A 13,513-nucleotide genomic window follows, 5' to 3' on the forward strand; every position below is an offset into this window, starting at 1 on the left:
ACTTCTTTTTCTTTTGGAGTCTTAGTTCTTTTTTACTATGCCTTCAAGGAGGCTCGGCTCCTTTTCTTTTGGAGTTCTTTGTTCGACATTTGAAGATTTACCAATCTATTGGTACGACCAAGTTTAGGGCATGACTCTGATACCATTGTGGGGAGGTGGATTAAATCTAAGCGCACTCATGGAGGTGGAAGGACATGCGCCGACCCTATGTTAATTGAAGAAAAATCGATGAGGCAACATTTTGCGAGACTTGAAGGTGTGCTTTTGGAGGACACATGCCACACCAAGAAAAAATAAGAAAATACTAATGCCTTACGTCGCCTGGACTCGAAGCCAAGAACACTCTGTGTCGTGAGTGGGGTGGGTGTCAAGTAGTGAAATTGTTTTTGGGAGTTTAAGTTAAATTATTCTTAAATTGAGCGCCAATAGCGACTGGCCGTGGTATTTGCACGTGAGCCCGTTGCGAGTGGAATCATGCCTAGAAGCCTTTCCAGCCACGCATGGGGCGCGTGAAGGTGTGTGGAAGGTGATCTTTTGACTATTTTACACCCATACTAATCCTAAAATGACTTGAATTATGACCATCTAGTGAAATTTTTGAAGATTTAGAGAACAGAAAATGACATACCAGAAGAGTGAGCTGTCTTTCTACTCAACATATCGGCCACTATGTTAGCTTTACATGGGTGATAAAGGATCTTTGTATCATAATCCTTCACAAACTCCAACTATCTCCTTCGTCCCATGTTCAACTCTTTCTACCTGAATAAGATACTTGAGGCTCTTATGGTTTTACTATCTGTACCTTTTCACCATACAAGTAATGTCACCATATTTTTAACGTGAACACCACAGTTGCTAACTCCAAATCGAGGGTTAGGTAGTTACGCTCATATTTCTTAAGCTATTAGGAGCCATATACAATCACTTCTCCATTAACACCAACACGCAGCCCCAATCCTTTTCTCGAGGCATCGTTGTACACCATGCTTGAACCATAAAATAGTGCTGGCATTAGCGCATACATAAAAAACTCCTTAAGCTCTAGATTAACTTTGTCAAGGTTTGAATAAGTCCTAAAAAGAAACATTCAGTAGTAGTTCGCTAACTCCAAAAAACTTTTAAGTTCTCGGACTGAGGATGGTCTGGGTTATCTCATGATTGTATCTGTTCGACCAGAAAATTCCCGGTTGAGTTATCTCATGATTGCTTCTAACAAACTTGCAGAAAATTGTGGGCTGAGGTTGGTCTCCCTTATCTCATGATTGCCCCAAATGTTCCATGATTACTAACTTCTCAACATCCCATGATTTTAGCCAAGTCGAGCTTGTTGACTTACTAACTTCTCAATGCATGATTCCCACATCCATGATTTTAACCCACTCGAGTTTATTGACTCACATCCCTTACGTCAAAACACACAATCATGGCAAGGACTACTTTTCGTGATGCCAACAAAAAATATTGGCAAAACAAATATTGGTCGACGTATTAGCACTATCCATGTACTATATATTCTTTAGGTTATTTATTAAATATTATCCTCTCCATGAAAACTATGGTTCAATATTACATTAATAACCTTGTTTTTTTAATTTTTTTTTGTAAAATAAATATTATTAATTTAAGCCGAGGAGAACGGTTATAATCTTACTAACAAGAGAGTAAAGTTATGACTCTTATGTGTAGTCAGTCAAGGTTAACACGAGAGTGGCACACGGAGGAAGACGGTGTATTGTCTAAAAAAGTGCATAATAACTTAGCCAAATTTGTGATTGGGTTTAGAGAGAAAAAAGCTTAACCTATTCCGTCTATTTTTGTTCGTTTTTCTTTTAATAGGGTTTTACTTAAATTTCTAACGTGAAAGCTATTAAAAGGAATATTTGTGAGTGTATAAATATGTGAACCCTCTCTCCGAATTAATTGAGCAAAACAGACAGAAAAATCAAAATAAAAAATGGCATCTTCTAGTTTTCTTGCAAGTCTTTAGGATTGTCCTTTTAGTACTGTTCTTCAATGGGATGGTGCCCATGCATGCGGCTTCCCAAGACGACATCGTTTCCACCATCTGCAAGAAAACTAGAAACCCTTCTTTTTGCTTTAACGTGTTGAAATCTGCTGGCACCAGAGACCTAAAAGGGCTGGCCACCTTCACCCTCAACCTCGCCCACGACAAGGTTGCTCAAACTCGTGCCCTCGCCCAGTCCCTGGCGTCGAAGGCAGCCGATCCCAAGCTTAAGGAGCGATATGCCACCTGTGCTGAACAGTACGACGATGCCGCCGACGACATCGAGGATGGGAAGAACGACCTGAGGGAAGGTGACTACAATGGCGTCAACATTAAGGCGTCTGCAGCCATGACGGAGGCCGGCGACTGTCTGGACAACTTCACGCAGCCGCCGAAGGACCCATCGGCGCTGTCTGGCAACGGGAAGACTGTGGAAGATATTTGTAGTATCATCTTGGTTATAGCCAATCTTCTCCTTGGGCGTGCCTAATTCATTTTTCTTCAACCTTTCTTCATTTTATCGTACATGTACTTGGAATGCCATGAATCAATAATATGTCTGTTTTGAATCCTATAAATTTGGACATCTACTCCTTCACATTTTAATAATCTAACTAATCTAGGGTCACTCTATAACTCTTAGTGCTCTCCAATTTTAAAGGTCACAGGGTCTAGTTCGTGAGTCAATAGCGACACATAATTTCATGTTAATCAGTTATAGGCCTCCTCGGCCCACAATGAAGCTAAAGAAACTAGTTTGAATCAAAGTGAGTGTGGAGGGAGAGTTGCCCAAATTTTTCAAAAGCTTACTAGATTTCTTTTTTTTTTTCTTCTCAAATTTTCATTATTCATAACTTTTTTGGTTAGGTTGGTTTGTTTTGATCTTTTTGGATTCGAGTCTGTTTGGGTTGGTTTCAAGTTTATAGTCACAAAAACTAGGTCTGGTTTCAAGTTTATAGGCACAAAAACTAGGTCATGAACTGACCCAATTTCATTAAAAAAAGGCTAGCGGAAGGCCGAACGTTTCCTGTCCCAACGACCGGAAGAAAACCCTCATTTATTGCTAGAAGGAGCATGTCACAACATCACTGACATGAAGTAGATTGTGACCTCCACACAAGACAGACAAGGGGTGAACCGGGGTGACCCTCAAGTGACATCTATCCGACCACATGAGTCCCAAGATTATAGATTGTGACCTCCACACAAGACAGGCAAGGGGCGACCCTCAAATGACATCCACAAGACAGACAGACAAGGGGCGACCCTCAAATGACATCTATCCGACCACATGAGTCCCAAGATTGAGAAGTGTCATGATGCGAGAGGAGGACAGTGCATCATCCAATACACCAAGAATGTGCACTGAAGCTAAGGCATCATCCAATACACCAAGAATGTGCACTGAAGCTAAGGCATCATCCAATACACCAAGAATGTGCACTGAAGCTAAGGCATCATCCAATACACCAAGAATGTGCATTGAAGCTAAGGCATACAAGGCATCATCCAATACACCAAGAATGTGCATTGAAGCTAAGGCATACAAGGCATCATCCAATACACCAAAAATGTGCATTGAAGTTAAGTCATATGCTAAGTTGAGAGAGAGAAGACACGAGTGTCAAAGACAAGCTCGAAAAAGGTCGAGTACTCCAAACAATAACTTCAAAAGTCAAGATTTTGATATGAATTTTTACATGTGGCCTGTTTTAATGAACGTGGTTGAGATCTCATGTTTATATTAGTGTTAGTGATAAAAAAAAAAAAAAAAAAAAAAAAATTTTTTTTTTTTTTTTTTTTTTTTTTTTTTTTTTTTTTTTGTAAATCGTTTTTGATATTTATTTAAGAAATTAAATATAGAGAGCTATTTAATTTTTCTTGAAGTGAGATAAATTTTTTTGTGAAAACTTTCTAAATTGAAGTACCCGTAAATTTATGAGATGGAAAAATATTTTTTTTTTCCAACATGTAAACATTTTTCACTATCTTGCATATGTATATATTTTTTTTCAATTGGGTAGTATATGTACTATAGGTAGGGTTGCTAAATTGATGACTTTTATTTTAGTATATCTTGATGCTATAGTATATTGCTTCAGAAATTGTGTATGATGGTCATAGTTCTCTTAGCTGATAGAGGGTTAATTCATGTCTTGTACATAAGACCTTACTCTTCCATCTCTCCCACTATGTTTTGAAGTAAGGGGGCTTCCATGTAAGAGTTTTCAATGCTTTCAATTGGCGATGTTTCAACTAAAGTCATCTCATATTCAGCTAATGAATTCACCAAATTGAACGTGGAAGGCATAAAGAGTGGCTCTTTGTGAGCATTCAGACACTCGATAGGTCCCTCTTACATATAAAGCAGAACGAGGATGTTAAGGATTATTGGGAGGAGTAGTCCCACATTGGCTAATTAAAGGGATGATCATGGGTTTAGAGGTAAGAAACACCATCTTCATTGGTGTGAGACTTGGTAGGGAAACAAAAAGCAAAGTCAGGAGAGTTTATGCTAAAAGTGGACAATGTCAATAGAATCCTAAGTGTTGAATAAAGAAGTTGTGAGCCATTTGAAAGTGTAGTCAAAGTGGTCAAATTGGCTTAAGTGTCGAGCAAAGGGTGAAGGGGACCTTAGAGGAGGCTCTATGGTGTATTCCTCCATGTGGGCAATAGAGTCCGTCGAGCTACCCTCACACTCATGCCACCGGTTCATATGACATTATTTGACCCACGGTCTCAATCGTGGGCATCAATTCTTGGATGTGTATCTCATCTAGGTAGCCAGCTAACTATCAATCTTATCAACTTTTGTGACATTCTCACTCATACAAGATTCCAAAAATCAAAGATCGTCAAAGACTTCTCATCCACATATGCATGGATAAACTGAGCGGTTGAACTAGATTCTAGAGGACATGTTGAGGACATTGTGTTATAGACTTTGCTGGTTGTTGGGATGAACACTTGTACTTAATGGAGTTTGCTTATAATAATAGCTACATGTGACTGTGTAGATTGCCCCCTTAGAGACTCTTTACGAGTGTAGGTGTCAAACTTCTATCTTCGAGGAAGAGGTAGGTGAGCAAAAACTTCTAGGGTCGGAGTTGGTTTAGATTATTAATGCAGCAGTGCAAAAAATCAGATAAAGAATACTGAAGGCACGAAGCGGGCAAAAGCACTACGAAGACACTCGTAGGAAGGAACTTGAGTTTGTTACTCGTGATCATGTCTTTTTCAAAGTTGCACCTATGATACGGGTGTTGAAATTTGGGAAGAAGGGCAAGTTGAAGACAAGATTTGTAGGTCTCTTTGAGATCTTAGAGAATGTAGGACTAGTGGCATACAAATTAGCACTACCACTTACATTTGTCACCGTGCATAACGTGTTCCATATGTTTATACCGTAGAAGTATACCCCAGACTCTTCATACTTTATCGAACATGAGTCACTTTCTTTAGAGATGATTCTTCATATGGGAGAAGTCGATGAAGATACTAATTAGAGATGTGAAGCTGGTGCATAACAAGCAGATTGTCTTGGTCATGGTCTTATGATGGAACCATGGGAATGATGAAGCCGGTTAGAAAAGAGAGGATGAAAAACACAAAGAAGAAAAAAGAAAGAGAAAAGAAGAGGTTAGGATTTTGGAAAGAAAGTTAAAAGAAAACAATATTCCACCACTAGATTCCATGGCTTGGAGTCATTTTTTACCAAGCTTTCTTCATGAAAATTTCTCTGGTCTAATGATCTAGACTTTTGAATCACCAGAATGTGTTAAGAAAAATACGATAAAACAATTTTGAAAATTTAAAAGATAAAATCAAATATATTTATTATTTTGGAAGGATTGTTTGAATATTAATATAAAATCGGGGACCAAGGTAGGAGATACCAAACAAACTATAGCCAAGATACCAAAAGAACTTACTCTCTAGAATGACCTTCCTTTGTGGGCACATAACTCCCGAATGCTTCCCACGTCAACCAATCAGCTAATCACTTGAGAAAAAAAAGTAATATCTGGTGAGCATAAAAATAGTTGGTAAGTAGCCTACCCGTAGGCTTTTAGACATCCATGACCTAGTAAGTTACTATGAGCTTTAATTTGGCTCTAGGAAATTCAGGAAGTTCATGCATAAGCTCGTACACCTAATGCTCCTAAACCTATCTAAGCTTCTGGATGGTCTAGAAGTTCCTAAGTCAGTTTTCGTGTGTATTACAAACCCAATAAAGGTTTGGAGGTTGTTCACCTAACCTAGTGTCGCACAATCACCTGAACGACCTAACTAAGCTTTGCGGTGAACCAACTTGTTTGATCTTCTTATTTAGCCGCTTATATTGATTAGGAAGTGAATCACTGGTATCCTAAGTTGAAGAGGAGCAACATGAACAAACATGCTGACTTGAACGACGATATGGCATCGTGAGACCTGAATATCATTTGTGAAAGCTTAGCTAGCAACCCCTCCACAAGACCATAACATCACACTGAAGTGGGGGAGCAACCTCGTGTGTTGACTAACTACCGAGTTTACCCGTGTGGTCCATAGCACTTGTGACGAGTTTATGGAACAAAGACCTTGTTCAGAGATCCCTGACTATTGCTACACCCGATAAGGCACTAGAGAAATTGAGACAAGCTTGACATCACTGAGTTGTACTACAAGAAATTAGAAGTGGTCTGGACTTTGGTGATATCTTCACGACTACTAATAGACATGGTAAGCTACAACAATTTGTGGGTGTGTGAGTATGATTGATCTTGCTCCCACTTCCGCTACTACAATTTGTATTAGAGCATTTTGGTTGTGGCATTAGGGTACCACAATTAGTATTAACAGAGCCAAGTTTGGACATTTGTGGTATTGTGAAAGACTTAACCTCATCGACCACCAGACGTGCTCAAACTCAGCATCAATTGTCGAAGATAAGTTTCTTATTGCAAGCTTGCTTATTTGTTTTACAGAATTTGTTTTTGGAAATCATACTTTTAAGAATGGTGAATATCTCCATCCATTCAAATTTTGTTGGTTTTGGTCGCTTAATTTAATCTTCAGCTTGCTTAACTTGATATAAAAACGATTTTCTTGCATGGAGATTTGGAAGAAGAAATATATACGACACAGTGAGTTGGTTTTTGAGTAGTGTAGATTGAAGAAATCTTTGTATAGGCTGAAACAATCTCCTCGTCAATGGTATATGAATTTTGATCACTTCATGGTGGAGCATAAGTACACTCACATTGTATGCTAGTGTTGCTTTGATTCATGTATGAGAATTATATTGCTATGTTTATATAAAAATTTGTCTAACATTGTTTTAAGACGTGGAGTCATTGTCATTTTGTATTTGACGCGAGGCAATTGAGAAGAACTTTGTAACAGAGAATTTGTAGTGTGAGAGTGTGAGATACACTTGTAAACACTTTGGTTAGTGATTAGCTATCACCCGTGGATGTAGGGAAATTTCTTACTTCCGAACCATGTAAATCTTTGTTTCTCTTTGTTTAACTTATATTTGTGGGTGTGTGAGTACGATCGATCTTGCCTCCGCTTTCGTCACAACAATTGATACCAAAGAATTTTGGTTGTGGCATTTTTACGAATGGTTTACAATCTTGATAATTCTTAAAAATAATATAAGGGTAGACTTAATGAATCACAATCCACCCCCTTTTGGGGCAAGCGTCCTCGTTGGCACGGAGAGGTTTCCGTACCCTTATAAGAAATGTTTGGTTTCCCTCTCCAACCGATGCGAGATCTCACAATCCACCTCATTGGTACGGAGAGGTTTCCACAAGAAATTCTTGGTTCCCATCTCCAACCGATGTGGGATCTCACAATCCACCTTGATGGTGCAGAGAGATTTCTACACCCTTATAACGAATGTTTGATTCTCCTCTCCAACCAATGTAGGATCTCACACTCCACCCCCCTCGGGACCCTGCGTTCTCGCTGACATAGAGGAGTTTTCACACCCTTATAAGGAATGTATGGTTCCCCTTCCCAACCGATGTGGGATCTCACAAAACACCCCCTCAGGGGCCCAACATCCTCGCTGGCACACTGCCCGGTTTGTGACTCTGATACCATTCGTAACAGCCCAAACCCACAACTAGCAGATATTTTCTGCTTTAACCTGTTACGTATCAGCGTCAGCCTCATGGTTTTAAAACGCGTCTGTTAAGGAGAGGTTTCCACAGCTTTATAAGGAATGTTTCATTCTACTCTCCTCTCCAACCGATGTAGAATCTCACAGCTAAACACCAAACTTTATCCATATACCATAAACCCATTAGATTATTTCTTGAACATGATCCACTTATTTGTAACCTACATATTGTTCGAAATTACATTAATAACCTTAGATTTATCATATAATAAATAGTGTTAAATTCCATATAAAATAATCAAAATAATGTTACGGGTGTACATGGGTCGGGTCGGGTTGGGTTGAGAGAATTTTTTGGAACAACCCAAAAGTTCGGGTTGGTTGGATTAGTAACCCAACCTAAGCCGAAAATTTTGACAACCTAGCCCTTTATTGGATTCAGGTCGTTCCATTTGTTAAAAAAAAAAAAGTAAAAAGAAAAAATTAGTTAATTATCTATAAGTTACGGACATATAATTAATTATCTATATTCAAAATATATAATCATTCAACAAAATACTTATATCAATAGTACATACATATTAAACTTTTAAAAACTCCGACCTACCGGATTTGAACCAGCGACCTAAGGATGACTTTGGGATTCTTCAACCACTACAGTCCTCCGCTCTACCAACTGAGCTAAGGTCGGACTTGTATAAAAATCATATACCATAATATAAACAAAATCGAAAAAATTAATATAAAAAAAAAAAAAAAAAAAACTAAAGTAATAAAAATATCGAAGCAGCCACCGGTACGAAATTCAAAAATTCCAACATCATTTTGGTCGTGGCATTTATACAACATTTGGAACCTCCCATTGAAATTTTTTGCTTTCATAAAGAACTTGATTTGTATTGGGTTTTACAATTTGAAACCCACTTAGATCCAAACATATGATTTCTTAAAGTGCCTTCAATGTGTTTGAATACATATGCGTAGGTGCCAAATTCTCATACATATGATAATACAAGAGCTTTAATCCATTCTTGAAGAATTTGTGCAAGAACCAAGGTAGGAAGGTGAAGTTAGATAGGTTGTAGCTCGCCCTAAGAATTTGTTCAAGAACCTGGTTTGACACACACATAGGCTTTGGGCCATGTGTCGGGGCGCTTGTCCTTCAAGACATGTTTTGTGTTGGATGAACACAACTCTCCACAATGGTATGATATTGTCCACTTTGAGCATAAGCTCTCATGGTTTTTCTTTGGGCTTCCCCAAAAGGCCTCAAACCAATGGAGATAGTATTCCTTGATTATAAACCCAGGATCATTCCCTAAATTAGCCGATGTGAGACTTTTATCCAACACCTCCCCTCGAACAAAGTACGCCTCCCCTTAATCGAACCTCGACTCCTTTTTCTTTTGGAGTCCTTTGTTCGACATTGAGGATTCTATTGACATATCTAAGTTTAAGGCATGACTCTGATACTATGTTAGAATGAACACGACTCTCCAGAATGGTATGATATTGTCCACTTTGAGCATAAGCTCTCATGGTTTTACTTTGGACTTCCCCAAGAGGCCTCAAACCAATGAAGATAGTATTCCTTGATAATAAACTCATGATCACTCCCTAAATTAGGGGACGTGGGACTTTCATCCAACGCTTTGCACCTATAGGACTCGTTGCTTCACTATGGATGTTCAATATATAATATGACTGGATTTGTTCTGCCATATACTTGGAGATTACTAGATATATAGTAGGCATACACATAATAATCCTATGCCACATAGCATTAAGCTCTAAGAACCACGGCCGAAGGGGCAACCAATGTCAATGTCGACGAGGAAATTAGAGAATCTTATAGTAATATTTTTCCAACTCAACCTCAAACAATTAAACCATTTTTTAACCATACTTCTCTTCGGTTCTTGAACTTCTCGATAGGAACAATCCACCTCCACAATGATATGATATTATTCATTTTGAGTATCAGCTCTTCGGACTTTCTTTTGGTCTTTTTTTTTTTTTTTTTTTAAATAGTGTTTCTCAAATATACTCATGATCTTTCCTTTAATGAGCTAATGTTAGACGCTAACAATTTTCAACACTTCTGCCTTATTATATTATGTTGAAGGTGAGAACATCCTATGTAGCACGAATACGTCGTAAATTGCCTCGACATGCCTTTGACAAGATCAACTTTGCAAGCCCCTCAACCCGGTCTCTACTTACGTGGACTCGAATTACGAAAATCAACCACCATCTCCACCTGAGCTATTGTTCTTCCTTCCACTTCTTGTACCATGAACTTGCCTCTACTCATTTTTGTTCTTATCTAACCATGTTTTGCAATTGTCATCCCAACATTATCTTTCACTTCAAATCTCGGTGTCTCATTGAAGCTTACCAATGCTGCTTTAGACCTTGAATTAATAATCCTAAACAAAAAAAAAATAAATTTTAAATTAATAAATTCAAAATACAATGAACAATTAGCTGGAATAGATCAGTTGGTTAGAGCGTGTGGTTGTTAACCACAAGGTCGGAGGTTCAAGCCCTCCTTCTAGCGATATCTTTTTTTATTTTTTATGTTTTTAAACTCTCTAATTATTTTTTTCTCTCTTATCTTCTTTTTCTTGTTTGAATGCATAAACAACCGGCAATAAAGACTCTTTTCATAGATCTCAGTTACATGCAATCTGAAAGAGGAGAATTGAACTTGGCTTCCGTTACGTCATTAGTTGGGATTCTTTCTTCATCGACTCTACCAATGGCTTCATAGCTTCATAGGTAAGATGATTAAAACCTCTAATTTTTTTTTTCGTCATGTATGTGAATGAGTTAAGTTTGACTGATCGTCCATTGCACCCACATTGAGACAAAAGGAAGAGTTGCGAGATCCCATATTGATTGGGGAGGAGAACGAAACACCCTTTATCATGTGAAAACCTCTCCCTAACAGACGCGTTTTAAAAATCTTGAGAGGAAGCCCGAGAGAGAAAATCTAAAGAGGGCAATATATGCTAGGGACGGATCTAGGCTGTTACAGTTAATAAGTTGGTTCAAGGTGAAACCAATAAATAGCTAACCATTTAATTTGAGAGTTAAATGAATCATAATCACAGTCATGAATTGGATAAGCCTGGTCATAGTGAGCTTAATTGAACAACAAGTTGCTATATTAGATATACTAGACAATAAATTGGAAGGTTTATTATTTTCTAATTCATGAAACTTAATGAGAGAAAATAGATTGTGACTAAGCTTTCTCACTCATTGCTATTGGAATACAATTATAGAAGGAAATACAGAAGACACAAAATAGGAAGATGAGCTAACATTTCAGAATGACCCTGTGTGACCAAACAACTCTCAAATGCTCCCTACATCAATTCCAACCTACAAACACCTGAAAAAAAAAGAAGGAAAATGGGTAAGTATAAAAAAAAATCGATAAGCAATCTACTCGTAGGCTCTTATGGCATCCTCATCCTGGTAGGTATCCATGGATTTTTCTCCGGGCTCTAATAAGTTTAATCCTGGTCTCTACTGCTATTTGAGCATCTGAGGTGCTTCGAAGTTTTATGTGGTTCTCTAGTTACTCATGAACTTACTCTGGGTTCGAGGAAGTGGTCTCCTAATTCTGGTGTTGTGAGTTTACGGGGCGATAAATTTCATCTTTAGTGTAAAAAAAACTTTTATGTTCTTATATTTATATAGCTTGCTATGCTCTTGCAGTGAATGTCCAACGCCTTGGATTGAGGTGCTACTTCATAAAGTTTTGATTGGGCAGTAAGGTGTCTTCTAGTCTAAACCTCATTTATGGGAGGTTAGTTGGCGGACCATCCCACAGGACCATAAAGTCACCAGAGTCTGGGGGAAGCGACCCTTGTGTGCCGGCCAACTATTGGATTAACCTACATGATCCCATGCACCCATCTCAAGAATAGTTTTACATCTAAGTGGTCTTGTTCAAGAGACATTTGACAATTTCCACAAAGTTGGGACACCTAATTGCATACTCTTGCTGACCTATACTTGGCTCGATAGTACAGTATCGAATTAAAAACTCGACGGTATGGGTACTGGAGTGGAAACGGTAGCGGAGACCCTATTAACACCATACATATTGCTAACAACTTGAAAAAGTTACCTTTGTCATATGAACCAAGAGACATCAATCATACAATATGCTTTCTTTCTTTCAATGGTTTTTTTTTTCTTATTGGCAAAATCTAATCAATTTACCAACAAGAAAATTGATTTAGAAGATCTTAAAGAAGAATAAAGTGTTGATAAGATCCAGATCTAACACTTAAAAAACATAAAAAAAATATATATATATATATATATATATATATATATATATTTTTGTGATAGAATATGAACATTCTACACAAACTGAGAAAAAAATAATAATAAGAGAATTAAAAGAGATAAGGGCAATGCAAATGATAAGATAAGGAATCAACTACAAGGGGAATAAGATTCGGATTACCTTGTTAATCGAATATCTCAAGGCAAGAACACTTGATTGAGATTCGAATCACTCCACAAGCAAGATCGATCATGTCTAGCTTGAATGACTCTTGTTGATCAAATATCTCAAACACTTATTTGAGATTCGAATCACTCCACAAGCAAGATTGATCATGTCGAGCTTGAATGATTCTACATGCAACCTAAACTATATAGAATTGCAAAGAAACTTAGCCATTGGCTAAAGAAAAGCACAATGCTTCTTTTACTACATTTTCCAAGTCTGCCTTACAAATACAACATACATGGCTTTATATAGCCTCAAAATGAAACTACTAAAGGCATTCCAAGAGTTGTAACATTCATATTTAATGGCTATAATTAACCATTATGTTATTGTAACCAGGCATTCCAAGAGTTGTAACATTCATATTTAATGGCTATAATTAACCATTATGTTATTGTAACCAAGTAAATTAAAAGTCCTAAAATACATTAATGAAATACAATAACTCTCAAATGTAATCCACCCAAAATTTATAATATGAAACTTCATTCTTCTTCAATGTGGCATGAATTGAAATATCTTTTGATAATTTCAACAATATTTTCTTCACATCTTCATTGAAGCATATTGTATGATTGATGTCTCTTGGTTCATATCACTTTGTTATTCTTAGATATTGTGGAAGCCTATTGGGTTCTTAAGGGCATCTAGACAATTTAAATCTTGTCTCTCGTTTTCAAGATGTTTAGGACTAACTCCTCGAGTTATTCCATTCTCTGAGTGCACACAGGTTTAGACCTTGATTACTTTTACTATGTTACATGATTAGAAGGGGTACTTTTGACAAAATATGCTAGATGACATAATATAGTACACCAAGAAATGCTTCATTTGCCAATAGGGCAAAGTTAAA

General features: G+C 37.5%; 2 non-coding genes and 1 pseudogene across 2 annotated transcripts; 2 read left to right on the top strand and 1 right to left on the bottom strand.

Annotated features, from left to right (window-relative positions):
- The first annotated feature begins 1,987 nt into the window (after positions 1–1,987).
- LOC147793653 (pectinesterase inhibitor pseudogene) lies at positions 1,988–2,586 on the top strand (annotated as a pseudogene).
- A 6,134-nt stretch (positions 2,587–8,720) lies between these two features.
- On the bottom strand, positions 8,721–8,814 carry TRNAY-GUA (transfer RNA tyrosine (anticodon GUA)). The gene is made up of 2 exons: positions 8,778–8,814; positions 8,721–8,756 (listed from the first exon to the last, which is right to left on the bottom strand). It is a non-coding gene; the product is annotated as a tRNA-Tyr (tRNA).
- Positions 8,815–10,609: 1,795 nt separating this feature from the next.
- On the top strand, positions 10,610–10,683 carry TRNAN-GUU (transfer RNA asparagine (anticodon GUU)). The gene has a single exon. It is a non-coding gene; the product is annotated as a tRNA-Asn (tRNA).
- The last annotated feature ends 2,830 nt before the right edge of the window (positions 10,684–13,513 follow it).

This window comes from Cucurbita pepo, chromosome 2 (genome assembly GCF_057944985.1).
Source record: "Cucurbita pepo subsp. pepo isolate OVF chromosome 2, ASM5794498v1, whole genome shotgun sequence".
NCBI classification, from domain to species: domain Eukaryota; kingdom Viridiplantae; phylum Streptophyta; class Magnoliopsida; order Cucurbitales; family Cucurbitaceae; genus Cucurbita; species Cucurbita pepo.